The 11,615-nt window shown below is 38.8% G+C and overlaps 1 pseudogene; it reads left to right on the top strand.

Annotated features, from left to right (window-relative positions):
• The first annotated feature begins 6,167 nt into the window (after nucleotides 1-6,167).
• LOC126068720 (anaphase-promoting complex subunit 13-like) lies at nucleotides 6,168-6,387 on the top strand (annotated as a pseudogene).
• Nucleotides 6,388-11,615: the final 5,228 nt, after the last annotated feature.

The following is an 11,615-nucleotide window of genomic DNA, read 5'->3' as shown; positions in this document are numbered from 1 at the left end:
TTGGCCTTTATTTTATCTACAAAGCAAGAGAAGAATTGTCCCAACAGAAAAGATTTCAAAGGATAATTAGACATGAAAATAAAATTACTTATGAAAATAAAGTTACTCTATGATTGCACACTGTTTCCCACTTTTTCAATATAATGGTTATACACTAAGCCAAAAGAATTATTTTTATTTTACAAAATTTGATAGCACCTGTAGAATATACTTTGTCAAGTCATTGTCAGTTAGCAGTTGGATATCCACAACCTGAAAAGGCAAGTTCTCATTTTGGTTCTTCAATTAAAGAGCCATTGTTAAATAATAGACATGAACTTCATAAAGTGAATATCAATCCGTCTAAAGGCATTGCTTAAGCTCCTTCTGTGTGTCCATTTCTCCTTTTATCTCCTGCAAAGGAGGGTAAATGGAGTCCTGATTAAAAAGCCATTAAAATACTTATAAGGCCTGGTTCCAACCAAAAGCACAATACCAGTTTTGAAACAGAAAAGAATATTAGAAGAGATTAATAAAGCTTGCTTTACAAAAAGCTAAATATTTTTAAATGTGTATTTTATTATTTAAAGTAAACTTGGTTTTGCTTGAGTTTCAGAGGTGTTTATTCTGAAAATAAAAAGGACGTTTGATACTAAGATGTTCTGAAAAAGATCTAGAAGATGCCATACCTCAAAACTCAGCAGGTGGCTCAAATCTATTTACACTTCATAAATATTTTACTTATAGAAACAAAAGAAAGCAGCACCATAAATATCAAGGAAATTAATAGCGCAGAGACTGCTGACAGCATATGAAGCTTTAACCTCTTTAATATAAACATAAAATTACAATTATATATGATTTTAATATAAAAATCATTTTTATATGTCTAAATAGCTTTAAGAACCATGCATTTTATTGTCACCTCAGGGTTCATTAATACATGAAAATAAATGGACTTTTTAAACAATTTACTTAAATACACTTTTATAAAAATTAAAAATTATTTCAATAAAAATGAAATTAGTCGCTGTAAGCCACAATAAACTTTCAGATCATATTTTCTTGCTAAATTATATTTATCTCCAGAAATAAGTTTAAAAAAAATTAAGAGAAACTTAAAAAATATATAGACATACTGTTAAATTGGTATGTTTTGCTATGTATATTCTAAATACATTCTCAACAACAGCAACAAAAAAAATTAAATATATATATTACTTCTAATTTTTTTTAAATTAAGAAAGTATTAAAAATCAAAGGAAGGAAGGAAAAAAGATGGGTAATATAGAGAGAAAGAGGAAGTTGAGGAAAACCTTAAATGAATAAATAAACTATAAAAGCAGCAAACATTTTTTAAAGTTGGGTTAATGATACTAAATTTTACTGATGCTTTTGAGGGAAAAAAAATCTATGTCCTGGGGCTACTAAAATGTTGTTGTTGTTGTTGTTGTTAGATGCCCTCGAGTCAGTTCCAACTCAAAGCAACACAACGCACCACAGAACAAAAAACCGCCCAGTCCTGTGCCATTCTCACAATCATTGTTACGCTTGAGCCCATTGTTGCAGCTACTGTGTCAATCCATTTTGTTGAGGGTCTTCCTCTTTTCCGCTGACTCTGTACTTTACCAAGTATGATGTCCTTTTCCAGGGCCTGATCCCTCCTGACAACACATACAAAGTATGTAAGACACAGTCTCGCCATCCTTTTAAGGAGCATTCTGGTTGTACTTCTTCCAAGACAGATTCGTTTGTTCTTTTGGCAGTCCATGGTATATTCAATATTCTTCACCAACAGCACAATTCAAAGGCATCAATTATTCTTAGGTCTTCCTTATTCATTTTCCAGCTTTCACATGCATATGAGGCAATTAAAAATACCATGGCTTGGGTCAGGCGCACCTTAGTCTTCAAGGTGACATCTTTACTTTTCACTACTTCAAAGAGGTCCTTTGAAGCAGATTTGCCCAATGTGGTGCATCTTTTGATTTCTTGACTGCTGCTTCCATAGGTGTTGCCTGTGAGTCCAAGTAAAATGAAATCCTTGACAACTTCAGTCTTTTCTCCATTTATCTTGATGTTCCTTATTGGTCCAGTTGTGAAGATTTTTGTTTTCTTTATGTTGAGGTGTAATCCATACTGAAGGCTGTGGTCTTCAATCTTCATCAGTAAGTGTTTCAAGTCCTCTTCGCTTTCAGCAAGCAAGGTTGTGTCATCTGCATAACACAGGTTGTTAATGAGTCTTCCTCCAATCCTGATGCCCTTTTCTTCATATGGTCCAGTTTCTCAGATTACTTGCTCAGCATACGGATTGAATAGGTATGGTGAAAGGATACAATCCTGATGCACACCTTTCCTAACTTTAAACCACTCAGGATCCCCTTGTTCTGCCCAAACAACTGCCTCTTGATCTAGGCACAGGTTCCTCATGAGTACTATTGAGTGTTCTGGAATTCCCTTTCTTGGAAATGTTATCCATAATTTGTTATGATCAAATGGCCTTTGCATAGCCAATAAAACACAGGTAAACATCCTTCTGGTATTCTCTGCTTTCAGCCAGGATCCATCTGACATCAGCAATGATATCCCTGGTTCCACATCTTCTTCTGAACCCAGCCTGAATTTCTGGCAGTTCCCTGTCGATACACTGCTGCAGCCGATTTTGAATGATCTTCAGCAAAATTTTGCTTGCATGTGATACTAATGATATTGTTCAATAATTTCTGCATTTGACTGGACCACCTTTCTTGGGAATAGGCATAAATATGGATCTCTTCCAGTCAGTTGGCCAGGTAGCTGTCTTCCAGATTTCTTGGCGTAGATGAGTGAGCACTTCCAGCGCTGCATCCGTCAATTCCTGTTTTTCGCCAATGCCTTCAGTGCAGCTTGGGTTTCTTTCTTCAGTACCATCAGTTCCTGATCATACGCTACCTCTTGAAATGTTTGAATGTTGACTAATTCTTTTTGGTATAATAACTCTGTGTATTTCTTTGATCTTCTTTTGAAGCTTCCTGCATCGTTTAATATTTTCCCCATAGAATCCTTCACTATTGCAACTCGAGGCTTGAATTTTTCTCCAGCTCTTTCAGTTTGAGAAACTCCAAGTGTGTTTTCCTTTTGGTTTTTTATCTCCAGGTGTTTACACATGTCATTATAATACTTTACTTTGTCTTCTCAAGCCACCCTTTGAAATCTTCTGTTCAGTTCTTTTACTTCATTATTTCTTGCTTTTGCTTTAGCTGCTCGATGTTCGTGAGCAAGTTTCAGTCTCCTCTGATGTCCACCTTGGTCTTTTCCTTCTTTCCTGTCTTTTCAATAACCTCTTGCTTTCCTCATGTACAATGTCCTTGATGTCATTGCACAACTCGTCTGGTCTTCGGCCATTAGTGTTCAATGCATCAAATCTATTCTTGAGATGGTCTCTAAATTTGGGTGGGATATACTCAAGGTCATACTTTGGGCCTCATGGACTTTCTTTGATTTTCTTCAGTTTCAACTTGAACTTGCATATGAGCAATTGATGGTATGTTCCACAGTCAGTCCCTGGCCTTGTTCTGACTGATGATATTGAGCTTTTTCATCATCTCTTTCCACAGATGTAGTCGTTTTGATTCCTGTGTATTCCATCTGGTGCGGTCCATGTGTATAGTCTCAGTGTATGTTGGTGAAAAAAGGTATTTGCAATGAAGAAGTCCCTGGTCTTGCAAAATTCTACCATTCGATCTCCAGCATCGTTTCTATCACCAAGGCCATATTGTCCAACTACCAATCCTTCTTCTTTGTTTCCAACTTTTGCATTCCAATCACCAGTAATTATCAATGCATCCTGATTGCATGTTCAATCAATTTCAGACTGCACGAGCTGATAAAAATCTTTAATTTCTTCATCTTTGGTCTTAGTGGTTGGCGCATAAATTTGAATAACAGTTATATTAACTGGTCTTCCCTGTAAGTATATGGATATTATCCTATCACTGACAGCATTGTACTTCAGGATAGACTTTGAACTGTTCTTTTTGACAGTGAATGCAACACCATTCTTCTTCAAGTTGTCATTCCCAGCATAGTAGACTATATAATTAACCAATTCAAAATGGCCAATAATAGTCCATTTCAGCTCACTAATGCCTAGGATATCAATGTCCTGGGGTTAATAAATGGAAGGATATAATCTGGGAACAACTAATGAGCAAGGAGCCCTTGTGGTGGAATGGTTAAAGGCTTGGCTGCTAACTGAAAGGTTGATGGTTCGAACTGACATGGCTCAGAGAGAGAACTACTTGACAATCTTCTTCTGTAAAGATTTACAGCCTAGAAAACCCTCTGGGGCAGTTTTACTCTGTCACAGGGGTCCCTATGAGTTGAAATTGACTTGACAGCACCTAGCAGCAACAACTAGTGAGTTATTAGTGGTCACCTTTCCAATAGGAGAGCCAAACTGAAAATAAACACAAAGGAAAGCAGAATTGAAGGATGGAGAGAAAGATTACTATAAATATCTTTGACTCTTTGGATTCAACAGAGCTTACAGAGCAGAACCCTACAATTTTCAATTGTGAGCTTAGGCTTTTTTTTTTTTCCTAACACTTGTAAATGGAATAGTACTGATTAATACAATGCAAAGTGGAATTTATTTTACACAAATGGTTAGAAAATTGAAATAGTTTAGCTGACCGTTGGTGTGGTAGGCTGAATAACGGCTCCAAAGATATCCACACCCTAATCTCAGGAACCTGTGAACATGTTACCTTACATGGTAAAAGGAACTTTGTAGATGATGTGATTAAATTAAGGATTTTCAGATGAGGAGATTATCCTGAATTGTATAGATGAGCCCAATGTAATCATAAGTGTCCTTATAAGAAGGAAGTGGGAGGGTGGGAACAGGCAAGCAGGAGGAGTCAGAGTCAGAAAGAGAGAAGACCAGTTACAGAGATGCACTTCGAAGATGGAGGAAGGGGCTACAAATTAAGTAATACAGGTTTTTGTCTTTCGGTTTTCTAGAAACTAGAAAATGGATTCTCCCTACAGCCTCCAGAAAGAACCAGCCCTGCCTACACATTGAGTTGGTCCTAGTGAAATTGATTTCAGACTTCTGCCATCCAGAACTGTAAGCGAATAAATCTGTATTGTTTTAAATCACTAAGTTTCGGGTAATTTTTTACAGCAGCCATAGGAAACTAATACAGTCAAAACATTTCATGGAAGCAGGTTGTGTTACAATATCCACTATATGAGTAAGAACTATCCTTCTAGCAAAGCTAAAAATAGATTTTGAGTATGCTGAATTGATAAGCGAAATTCTGTATTATAATAACGCAGCAAGATCGAGGAATAAATTCCAGGCGGTCTTCCAACTTCTGTAGAGTGCACTGTATTTTTACACAAATAATAAACACTTTCTACATTTGTTTGACAACTACTCCCTCCTCCTGCAAGGTATTTTTGTAAGAGCACTATGCTAATTTTTATGTCAATTTTTTTTACATGTTGCTTTAAAAAAAACTAGCATAGCGTGCTTTTGAAAATAACCTTGAGGGGGAAGGAAGCAGTTGGCAAACAAAAGTAGGTGCACATTATTTGCATAAAAATGTCGTAATTACTCTGATCTACTCAGATACCTTGTGGTGTCGGGTTAATTTGGGACGTATTGGTTAACCTGGTGCCATCGAATTGATTTTGACTCACAGCGACCCTATAGGACAGAGTAAAACTGCCCCATAGTGTTTCCAAGGAGTGACTGGTGTATTCAAACTGCTGACCTTTTAGTTAACAGCCAAGCTCTTAATCACTGAGCCACCAGAGCTCCAGGAGGTATCGGTTAGAACTCAAGTATTTTCCTTAAGTATGATTATGGAAAGATTCTGGGAAAATGACACCCCAATAACAATGAGCACACCTAGCATCCAGTTCTTGGTTTCTAAATATTATTTTCTGCTTATAAAAGTGGACCTTTGGATAAATGTCTAATTCTGGAGCTGGATTGGGAAAGTACAAGATGAGTGTGAAAGATCTTTTTGTGCCAGACAGTAATGAAGTAGTCAGTGAATGAAAAGGACATGCCAAACTGACACAGAAAGAGCTGAAGGAACTTCAACTGGCAGAAATAATTTGAGTTTCAAAATAAATAATAATGGGGTGCTGTGGTGGTCCGGGTGCTGATCTGACAAGATCAGAGCTGCTGTAGAATGGACAGTGAGGTACGGAGAGATGGAAGGATCTTAGATATGATTGATGAGACTTGGCATGAAGACAACCTGTCCTATGAGGATGTTGGAATACCTCTGAATGAGCTTTCTGAACATGAACAAGACAACAGTGGCACCGTGGAATCTGTTATAGAGCAAAAAATGGACAGACTTAGCCTTACAGTACCTCCATGACAATGTTCCCCCCATTGGAAACTGACACCCAGCTCCTTTTTCATACACTTTTTTTTTTTTTTTTCCTAACTCAAATCTCTTAGTGATAAATCAACACTCAAAATGTATACCCACTTTGTGGCTCCAAAATACAATCTGAAAACACACACCAGAGTGAGAAACAGATTTCTCAAGAATGTAGAATATTTCTCTCTTTGAGCATAAAACTCCATTCAGCAGCTTGTATTTGAACATAATTGTTAAACATTTTCCCTTAACTCTGATTTTGTCTTCCTGTCAGAGTTTGTTGTTGTTCTTTGTTGTTAGGTGCCATCGAGCAAGTTCCAATTCGTAGTTACTCTATGTACAACAGAAAAACACTGCCCAGCCCTGCACCATCCTCATGATCAGTGCTATGTTTTAGCCCATTGCTACAGCCACTACATCAATCCATCTTGTCAAGTGTCTTCCTTTTTTTCACTGACCTCTCCTTTACCCAGGATGATATCCTTCTCCAAGGACTGGTCCCTCCTGATAGCATGCCCACAGTACATGAGATGAAGTCTCACCATTCTCACTTCCAAGGAGCACTCTGTCTGTATTTCTTCCAAGAAAGACTTATTTGTTCTTCCTGCAATTCATGGTATGTTCAATATTCTTTCCAATACCCTAATCCGAAGACATCAATTCTTCTTCAGTCTTCCTTATTTATTGCCCAGCTTTCACGCATATGAAGTGACTGAAAATGCCATGGCTTGGGTCAGGCACACCGTGGTCCTCATAATAACATCCTTGCTTTTCAACACTTTAAAGAGGTCTTTTGCAGCAGATTTCCCCAACGCAATACATCGTCTGATTTCTTAACTGCTGCTTCCATGGGCGTTGATTGTGGATCCAAGTAAAATGAAATCCTTGACAACTTCAATCTTTTCTCCGTTTATCTTGACTTTGCTTATTGATCCAGTTGTGAGGATTTTTGTTTTCTTTATGGTGAGGTGTAATCCATAACGAAGGCTGTGGTCTTTGATCTTCATCAGTAAGTGCTTCAAGTCCTCTTTGCTTTCAGCAAGCAATGGTGTGTCATCTGCATAATGCAAATTGTTACTGAATCTTCCTCCAATATTGATGCCACATTCTTCTTCACATAGTTCCCTTCTCAGATTATTTTCTCAACACACAGATTGAATAACCTTGGATAAAGGATACAAACTTGACACAAACCCTTCCTGGCTTTAAACCATGCAGCATCACTGTGTTCTGTTTGAATGACTGCCTCTTGGTCTATGTACAGGTTCCTTATGAGCACAATTAAGTGTTCTGGAATTTCCATTTTTCAAAATGTTATCCATAATTTGTTATGGTCTACACAGTCAAATGCCTTTGCATAGTCAATAAAACACAGGTAAACATCTTTCTGGCATTCTCTGCTTTCAGCCAAGATCCATCTGACATAAGCAATGATACCTCTTGTTCCACGTCCTCTTCTGAATCCAGTTTGAACATCTGGCAGTTCCCCGTCAATGTACCCCTACAACCGTTTTTGAGTGATCTTCAGCAAAATCTTATTTGCATGTGATATTAATGATATTGTTCAATAATTTCTGCCCTCTGATCGATTACCTTTCTTTGGAATGGGCACAGTCAGTTGGCCAAGTAGCTGTCGTCCAAATTCTGGACATAGATGAGTGAGCACCTCCAGCGCTGCATCCATTTGTTGAAACATCTTAATTGGTATTCCATTAATTCCTGGAGTCTTGTTTTTGGCCATTCCCTCCAGTGCAGCTTGGACTTCTTCTTAGAGTCGCACAAGTTCTTGGTCATATGCTACCTCCAGAAATGGTTGAACGTCAACAAATTCTTTTGGTACAGTGTCTCTGTATATTCCTTCCATCTTTTTTTGATATTTCCTGCATCGTTCAATATTTTCCCTGCAGAATACTTCAAAATTGCAACTCAAGGCTTGAATTTTTTCTTCATTTCTTTCAGATTGTTTTTTGGTTTTCTAATTCCATATTTTTGCACATTTCATTATAATACATTACTTTGTCTTCTCCAGCTGCCCTTTGAAATCTTCTGTTCGGCTCTTTTACTTCACAATGTTTTCCATTCTCTTTAGCCACTCTATGTTCAACAGAAAGTTTCAAAGCCCTTTCTCACATCCTTTTTTTTTTTTTCTTCCTTTCCTGTCTTTTTAATTGCCTTTTGCTTCTTCATGTATGATGTCCTTGATGTCATTTTAACTTGTCTGGTCTTCAGACATTAGCGTTCAGTGCATCAAATCCATTCTTGGGATGGGCTCTAAATTCAGGTGGGATATTCTCATAGTCGTATTTTGTCTTTCATGGACTGCTTCTAATTTTCTTCAGCTTTAACTTGAATTTGCACAGGAGCAATTAATGGTCTGTTCCACAGCCAGTGCCTGGCCTTGTTCTGAATGATTATATTGAGCTTCTCCATCATCTCTTTGCACAGATGTAGTTGATTTGATTCCTGTGTATTTCATCTGACAAGACCCACTAGTATAGTCACCATTTATGTTGTTGAAAAAGGTATTTTTAATGAAGAAGTCATTGGTCTTGCAAAATTCTCTCATGTGATCTCTGGCATTATTTCCATCACCAAAGCTGTATTTTCCAACTACCAATCCTTCTTGTTTGTTTCCAACTTTCACATTCCAATTGCTGATAATTATCAATGCATCATGATTACATGTTTGATCAATTTCAGATTGCAGAAGTTGGTAAAAATATTTTATTTCTTCATTTTGGCAGTAGTTGTAGGTGGGTAAATTTGAATAAGTCGTATGAATTGGTCTTTCTTGGAGGTGTATGGATATTACCTTATCACTGACAGTGTTGTACTTCAGGAAAGATCTTGAAATGTTCTTTTTGATGATGAATGTGATGCCATTCCTCTTCAATTTGTCATTCCCAGCGTCATGATTGAATTGTGTCTCCCCAAAATTTGTATCTATTTGGCTGGGCCATGATTCCCAGTATTGTGTGATTGTCCGCCATTTTGTCATCTGATGTGATTTTCCTACATATTATAAATACTGCCTCTATGATATTAAAGAGGGGAGATGGGCAACAGTTGTGTTGATGAGGCAGGACTCAATCTATGAGATTGGATTTTGTCTTGAGCCAGTTTCTTTTGGGATATAAAAGACACAAGTGAGCAGAGAGACAAGGGGACCTCACACTACCAAGAAAGCAGAGCCGGGAGCAAAGCACATCTTTTGGAACTGCGGTTTCAGTGTGGAGAAGCTCCTAGTCCAGGTGAAAATTGATGACAAGGACCATCCTCCAGAGCCAATAGAGAGAGAAAGCCTTCCCTGGAGCTGACACCCTGAATTTGGACTGTTAGCCTGCTTTACTGTGAGGAAACAAATTTGTCTTTGTTGAAGACATCCACTTGTGGTATTTCTGTTACAACGGCACTAGACACCTAAGAAAGAATTTGGTACTGAGAGAGTGGGGTGCTGCTCTAACGGATACCTAAAATGTGGAAGCAACTTTGAAACTGTTAATGGATAGAGGACCAGCAGCAGCAAAGGATCAGCTGCAGCAGAGAAGCAGCAGCAGCACCAAGCCAGCAGCAGCAGAACCGGGAGACCAGGGCCAGACATCACTGGAGCCTACCCACAAAGTGAGAGAGAGGAGTGCCTGTGCTCAGGAGGCTTCCTAGTGGAGTGGGGTGCCTCCAGGCACTTAACACCAGAGCTACAGACCTAATTGCCCCAGCAGGGCAGATGCAGGCATAACATGGGAGGGCCCAAGGGTCCAAGGAAGCAGGAAGCAGAAGCTGAAGAGACAAAGAACACAGGAAGCCTAGCTGCCCTAGTCTCAAAAGGTATGGCCACAACCTCTGGGGCTTCAAAAGGTGGAGCCATGGCCTCTGGTGTTTCTATGGGTGGAGTCACCACTCAGACTAGGAGAATGGTGCACCTAAAGCCAAGATAGCAGAGTTGATGTCTCATTGGACCTGGAAGGCAGAGCTGAAGCCCAGGGCCAAGCGGCCTCTACTCTACTCAGAACCCAGAGTGTGGCCAATACCTAGAGCTTGGGGGGCAGGGCCATTATATAATTTTTCTCAGAGAACAAAGGATTATTTCAAAGCCTCGAGGGCTAATATAATGTGTTCTGCTGACTTGCTTGGTGCCTGTTATCCCTTCCTTCCCTTCAGTTTCTCCCATCTGTAAAGGAAATGTTAAGCTTATGCCTGTTTTGCCATTGTACCTTTGGAAGCAGATAACTTGTAATCTAGATTTCACAGATGAAGAGAAATTTTTGGATTTTGGGTTTTAGACTTGGAGTTAAGAATTTTGCTATGATATGATGGGGAGAATATATTTTGCATGTTGCAAGAATGTGATTTTTTGGGGGGCCAAAGGCTGGAATGTCGCGGATTGAATTGTGTCCCCCAAAAAGTGTATCAATTTGACTGGACGATGATTCCCAGTATTGTGTGATGGTCCACCATTTTGCCATCTGATATGACTTTCCTATGTGTTGTAAATACCGCCTCTATGATGTTAATAAGGGAGGATGGGCAGCAATTGTGTTGATGAGGCAGGACTCAATCTATGGATTTGGATATTGTCTTGAGCCAGTGTCTTTTGGGATATAAAAGAGAGAAACGAGCAGAGAGACGGGGGACCTCATACCACCAAGAAAGTAGTGCCAGGAGCAGAGCACATTCTTTGGACTTGGTATTTCTGTGTGGAGAAGCTCCTAGTCCAGGGGAAGATTGATGAGAAGGACCCTCCTCCAGAGCCAACAGAGGGAGAAAGCCTTCCCCTTGAGCTGATGCTCTGAATTTGGACTTCTAGCCTACTATACTGTGAGAAAATAAATTTCTCTTTGTTAAAGCCATCCACTTGTGGTATTTCTGTTACAGCAGCACTAGATAACTAAGATACCTAGCATAGTAGACCATATGATTTTTTTATTCAAAATGCCAATACCAGGCCATTTCAGCTCACTAACACCTTGGATATTGATCTTTATGTGGTTCATTCCATTTTTTACAACTTCCAATTTTCCTAGATTCATACTTCATACATTCCATGTTCCTATTATTAGTGGATATTTGCAGCTGTTTCTTCTTATTTTGAATCATTCCACCTCAGCAAATAAAGGTCCCAAAAGGTTTACTCCATCTGCATCATTAAGGTCAGCTCTACTTTAAGGGGGCAGCTGTTCCCCAGTCATATTTTGACTGCCTTCCAATCTGAGAGGCTCATCTTCTGGCACTATACCAGACAATGTTCTG

This window comes from Elephas maximus, chromosome 2 (assembly GCF_024166365.1).
Source record: "Elephas maximus indicus isolate mEleMax1 chromosome 2, mEleMax1 primary haplotype, whole genome shotgun sequence".
In the NCBI taxonomy this organism is placed as follows: Eukaryota; Metazoa; Chordata; class Mammalia; order Proboscidea; family Elephantidae; genus Elephas; species Elephas maximus.
Note: the sequence above shows the minus strand (reverse complement) of the source record. Positions and strands in the feature narration are given on the sequence as shown.